This window comes from Lactuca virosa, chromosome 4 (assembly GCF_052849685.1).
Source record: "Lactuca virosa cultivar CGN04683 chromosome 4, Lactuca_virosa_CGN04683_v6, whole genome shotgun sequence".
Taxonomy (NCBI): Eukaryota; Viridiplantae; Streptophyta; class Magnoliopsida; order Asterales; family Asteraceae; genus Lactuca; species Lactuca virosa.
In genome coordinates, this window is record NC_136429.1 from 8,052,476 (window position 1) to 8,059,539 (window position 7,064).

Below are 7,064 nucleotides of genomic sequence, written 5' to 3' on the forward strand. Positions count from 1 at the left end.
TAGAGTTCAAGCAACTAAGTTATTACAAAATAACTAAGCAAAAGATGGGGATATTTAAGTTTCATTTGATCCTCGCGCTCCCAAGTGAACTCCAGTCCTCGCTTGGCGTTCCAGCGAACCCTCACGATTGGGATGCGGATTTGTTTCGTTCTCTTGACCTCTCGGTCCATGATCTCTACAAGTTCTTCCACGAAGTTGAGGCTCTCATTGATTTCGATCTCGTCGAGTGGGATTACAAGAGCCTCGTCGGACAAGCACTTTTTCAAGTTTTAGACGTGGATAGATTAGGGCGGAATTTATGGAATCCCAATAGTAGTTGAGGTCTGACGGATGCTGGACCAATTCTTATCAAGAATCTCTGATGGTCCTATGTTCTTGGAAAGACAGAACGTTTCAGTATCTAAAACATAATGTACTTCCATGGTGAGATCATCACTTGGCGTGATCGCCATTTTGAAGTTCCAAAAGTTCTCTCTTACTAAGGGTGTAGTCTTTTTGATTGGTTCTCAGGAAGCTCAGGTCGTCTTCGAATTCGTATTTCCTATTGGTTGGCTTTCGGAGGTTTTCTGGATCATTGGAGATGCTGACTATATGCTGGCATCTATTGGTTACGTGGCATCTATCTGGTTACGTGGCATCTACCTCAGTCCAGTGCAAAATGGACCTGCACTTCTGACTCTTGAGGTGTTTCTAACGGAATATCTCAAAGTCAGTATGATAGAGGGTTTTACCAGACGATGCTTAGAAAATTTAAATTTTCATCATCGTCTAATTGATGCTTTCACAGTATGATCCCTAATCGGAAAGAATCATTCTCTCACTCGTTTCGCTGTTTCATGGATAGCAGTCTCTGATCAGGGCTAGCTTCGCCCTTAGAGATTTTCTGGAGTGATTGGCTATTTCGGGAGGTGGTTCTACTATCTCTTTTATGGCCTGGGTTATAAAGCTTAACGCAACTTACCATCTACTGAGATGCTTAAATTTATGCGATCAGGCGTGAATGGATGGTCGTAGTCAATGTTTTTTACTCTTACGACTTGAGTTATTTTTCCTAACTGAGGATGGCGGCTACTATGTTGGCTTAACCGGGATGACAACAAATTTCGAATTTGTAGTCATTTTAGTAGCACAACCCACAACTGTTTCTTTGACTTCAGCTCTTTCCCTAAGGGTATATGATGAAGGGCTTTATTTTAAGGTTCATGGTAGACCTCATACTCGGCTCAATCACTATTACTCGGTGTATGCATGTCGTATATAATTGAGATTGACAGGATGTTCAGATGTGTGGCCCCACCCCAAACCCACAACCAAACAAGGAACGGGGAGTAAGGAGGAAGCACACATCTTAAATTTTATTGATCTAAATTATATACCACTCTAATGCATATACCCAGTAGTAGTAAATTAATCCCATGAGTTCTTTTCTCTTGATTCACGAACCATCTCGTGCGGTGCAAATGGCCTTTCTGGAGGATCTACTGAGTAAGCCTCGGGCGGTTATTGTCTTCCGGAATATCTCCAGTACCTTTCGCTTCTGGTTTTTAATGTCCAATGGAGTTGGTTAACAGCGCGTGGTACCTCTTTCTTGGGTACTTCTGAAGGTTGGATGAGAAGGATGATCGATGGTTCACATTTGGTTTTTCCGTATTAGGTTCAAAGAACCTTTATTTGACGCTTAGGATAAGGTGAAAGTTCTTTTCACACAGCACTAGAAATTTTCGCATGGTCGAACTAAGTCGAGCCATGACTGACGGTGGTGTCGAAATTTACAACCATCGACACAATATGGAATGAAGATTGATAGGACCAGGTGCTGAACAGAGCACACAAGTTCATAGCGTCTCGGGTTCGTCCATAGTATTACCATCGCGAATACTTGGACCGATATGATTTAACGCTGAACGTTAGGGGTCCTGATGTTTTGGAATAATGTACTTTTCATGAATAGATTCCTCACGAGGCCTCTCTATAACCGCCTAGTATACACTAGTCATGTATAATTAAGATTAAATAGACTGTTGACTGAGCGACTCCGCCCTAAATCCACAACCAGACAAGGAACAGGAAATAAGGTCGCATCACTCACTCGAGGTCTATCCATCCTAATTACAATTGGCCTTAACGTATATACTAAGCCATCATAGCTTTACCTGATGGGTTTTTAAGTTTTATAACAGTGCTGCGACTTTTGCCTTAACGAGGGAGTAATTACAATTAAAATTGATTATTTAAAGTTTTCGATTAGCTACTTAAGGTTGAGAAACGTACCAAAATTCTACTGGGTTCCTTGATGTTTTCCCCTAGGCATTAGGGTTAAACTCCTCCTGCGTCTTTGTCATTTCTTTCAGTTGGGCAGTCCCTCTTGAAGTGTCCAATTTCACCACATAGGTGGCATATTGGACTGGTCCCAACATTGGTGGTTGATGTAATGAACTCAACCGGGGTTCTACAGTTACGAGCGGTATGCCCCTTCATGTTACACCTAACGCAAAAGGGTTCTCGACAGACTCCATAATGATGGTAGTCACACTTGCTGCAGTGGGGAAGGTTTCCTAGGTATGGTCTTCTCAGTGTCGAGACAGGCGGGTTGACAGGGGTATTGATTACCTCTGCTTGTTGCTCTCCGGAAGGTCCTTGAGTCGAGGTACTTCCTTCCTCGTTCCCAAACTTCCTTTTCAGTGGGTTAGGTTGGAGTTCTTGGGTGGCTTTGCACACGGGTGTTGGTTGTTGCTATCCATTGCTATGATCGAGATTCCCGATAGGGCTCCTACTAACATTGGCGTTGTTAGCATTCAGGTGAGCCATGACAGCTGCTACGGCTGCTGAAACTGCAGCTTGGAACGTAGCTTCATCGATCTGAAGAGTCGGTGTCTTGCTAGCGGGTTGGTTACGTTTCTTCGGAGGCATGGTTTTCCCTACACGATGAAGAGCACAAGTTGATGAGAAACGATGGTTACTCCTAGACGTATCTTTCTTTACTATAATAGGCATGAAATTTTTCCCGCGCTTTGAGTTATGGTTCTCTAAGTGTCGACCTACATCCCTATGATGCAGTCCTGGTAACAGGGTAGAAGTAAGTGTATCAGAAAGCCATAAATCGGATGTCGTTCCAACTAAGTTATCTTTATACTGGAGAGGTTCACTCTCCGGCTTTGAAAAGATTTGAAAGATTTCCGGAACGAGGATTACACAAGAAAAGGCTCATGAAAGTTTAGAGCTAAACACTCTCAATCGAGATATTGGGATCCAATTTATTTATCTTAGTCGCGACAGGAAAGACGATTTGCCTAACACATAGTGTGAGTAGTGTAATCACTAGCTCACTAAATTGTATTATTTTATGGTTTATTAGCGTGACGTTTTAAGGAAGTAGAAACACTTCTCGGGTTCCATGCATTGGCTCTCGCTGTCCACCTTTTATCCTTGGTTGAAACAAGCGTTGGTTTTCTTCGGGTACTTATACAGGGTTCTCTTTTCCTGTAGACATATTGAATTCCTGCTCCGCCTTACTTCCGATTCTGACTCTGATCGCCATTACTTCGTAATGGGTGACTGGAATTTCGGAAGTTCAGGCGAATTTCCCACCAATATTCCTAAAAGGTATAGGCACATGGTGATTTCAATAGTCTCGTCACTGTTCATTTATTTCCTACTTGGAAATCTTTCTCAATGAACCTCTTCCGGTTCTTTATCGACTCATCTGTCGATTACTGAAGTGGATAAGGTTTTCTAAAGGGGTTTATGCGAGAATGGGAATGTCTAAAGAATCTTAAGAGATTATTAAAACATTTTTAATGTGCGATCCATTACGAGTCTTGCTACAATTACATAGTGTACACAAATCATATATAACTTAGATCTAATAGGCCTTCGAATACGTGATACTACCCTATATCCACATCCAAACAAGGAAAAGGAAGTAGAGCGAAACCACACATTCTTAGCCTATGAGATCCTCACTATATATAACCTTGGGAGCATACACTTTGTAGTCATTGACCGATCCATAAGGATCTTTTTAGTTTTCACGCAAGGTTATTTATGGTTCCTAAAATATCCCTATAATATTTTAATTACATGCTTGATTCTAAAACTTCTGAACATGCTTTTGGGTTTATTGCTAGTCTTTTAGTATCATCAAATACTCCTATAGTATTTTAAACTTTATGTTTGGATCTAGCATTCCTATATGGTAAGTTTCAGATTCATTGCAACACCACCATCACTCCCAAACACAAGTTAGTTGCATCTCGAATAAATATAGTTGATCAGGCTATATTTATTCCAGCTTACGATTACATAACTGCCCAGGTTTGACGGTAATGCTCAACATCCAAAGACTTTTATTCTTATTCTTCTTGTGATACTTGTTCGGGTTTTTATCTTCTGGATGTTCTTATACTTTTGTAAAATATGGTTATATTTTAAAGTATAATTCTTGGTCAGAGTGTTTTTATCCCATTGTATTTATAGGTTGTATATCTTTTATGATTTGATATACTGAGCTCACTATAAACAATGCTCTGATACCAATCTGTCACACCCCAAAACCGGAACGGCGGAAACGTTCTGGGGTGGAGGACGTCATGTCAAGTATCACAACACATGCAGTATAGTAATCAAAGTACAACAACCATTGCATTAATAGTAATAGTTTTACATAGGTTACATTTAACAACAACATCAAAAGTAGATATAGAGAATAACATAAACTGCAGCTCGGTACAAGGTTGACATCACAAAAGCTCCCTGAGTGTACCTGTCTACTGACGACCTGAGAATACAAGTTATTTTGAAAGAGAGTATCAACATTTTAATGCTGGTGAGTTTATAAGTATTTTAATGACATTGATATAAATACATATTTTTCCTCAAAATAATCTCATTAGATGATGGTGATAAAAGTTTATAGCGTATTTGAATTCCTTCCCAAAAATCCTATATTTTCTACCAAGACCAGACTGTTTTGAGTTTAAAGAATGAGTTTATCTAATAAAAGCAGTCTTCTACCAAGACCCGACTGTTTTTATGTTTAAAGAGCATTTTTCCCTAGTGTTACTATCATTATCAAAATATAGTTTTACATTAGTGAGTATGTGGGAAAGCCACAATTAAATGTAATAGGGAAAATAATATTTGACTTCAGCAATGACATTGCTGTTTATATGGTGATAAAATACAGACTCCGAGTAGTATTAGATGGACAATACACCCCGAGGAGTCTAAAGTAGTAAAAACACATACTCCAGGTAGTATTAAATGAACAATACGCCTCGGAGAGTCTAAATGAATAAAATGCAGACTCCAGATGGTATTAAATGAACAATACGCCTCGGAGAGTCTAAATGAATAAAATGCAGACTCCAGGTGGTATTAAATGAACAATACGCCTCAGAGAGTCTAAATGAATGAAATGCAGACTCCAGGTGGTATTAAATGAACAATACGCCTCGGAGAGTCTAAATGAATGAAATGCAGACTCCAGGTGGTATTAAATGAACAATACGCCTCGGAGAGTCTAAAGTAGCCTTTAATCCTAAGTAGGTTAGTTTAAAGGTTGAAATGTGATCTAGTGTATAACTAGGAAGAATATATTACGATGGTTTTATATGTAGAAAATACCGTGATAATACTTACCTTGAGGCCATGAACTATAAGGTAAATGTAAAGATACTCGTAACCATACTGATTGACGGATGTAAACACGACGACCTGCTGGCATCGAAATGAATGTGACATTTGTCACCCCTTGGCTTGGTCGGCCGGGACTGTAGCTAGCAGTCAGGATGTGGGATGGTCTGTCCCGTATAGATCTATACACACAATGCCCGCTCTCCCTCCAGGAGACTCTGGTTACCAACTTGACAACGGTGAAATCCGCGTCATGAGGATGTATCTAGTGTTTTGATTTCTATATACCTTTCTTTTTACTAAAAGTACAAGTTTTTATGAATATAGATATAACTAAGTTCTCCTTCATGAAAGTTATGGTTGGTTTCTAAACTATACCTATTATAGTTTACTTGAGAGGTTAACTAGGTACGCTTGCTACCCAAAGGTATTGAACTGGAGTAAGTGTTTTAATATCTATCCAGATATATAAGATATATAACTAGGACTTCAACGACACTCGGACAAATAACCGGATGCTCTAAGTCCACAACCAAACAAGGAACAGGAAATAAAGCGGGATATCAGTCCTAAGTCCTTCAAACCCTACTTATATAACTATATCTATATAGACATGAATCTATCAAGAATATAAGTTTAAAAGACTTTGATAAAAGCTTAGTAATTTAAAAAGAGATTTTAGTGTTTTAAAAGAGATTTGAAAACGAGAATTGAAAACCTTTAGCTGAATAAAACAGTTTAACATGCAAAAATCTATTTGCTTTACAGTTATTAATCACATGTGATTGATATAATAACTTAGCAGTTCAACTTGTATTCCCCCCCCCCCCCCCATAAAAGCATTTAAAATCATTTCAAAGGTTGATTAAGGGGTATGAACTCACCTGTAGTGGGTGATTCGGATGAACGGATGGTATAGGATGCTAAGTGTCAAGTGAGGACTTGAACACACACATGGATCCTATGTAACATATAATGACACATAATGCATCTAATTAGTCCTTTAACAACTAATTAAATAAGTTAAGACACCCTAATACATGGATAACACTTTGCTTCAAGTGCTAGGCGTGCTAAAGGGTTGCATCTAAGGAGAATATGGCCTCACATTGGAGTTTACTTCCCATTTGGCAACAAAACATGAGTTTACGGTTTTTGGCCATTTCCCCCATGAGTTTACGGCCGTAAACTCATGGTAATTTGCATCATTGGGTGTTTTATGGTCTTATATCCCTCAAGGAAGTGTTCTAGGTTTGCATCAAAGGCTTAGGAAGGGACTAGGGCTCGAAATGACCCTTCTTTGGAGTTTACGGTCCTTGGACCACTCCTTGGGAGTTTACGGTCGTAAACCCTTGTGTTTACGGTCGTAAACCCATGAGTTTACGGCCGTAAACTCATGGTCACTCCTACCATTTCGTGATTTGGGGTTT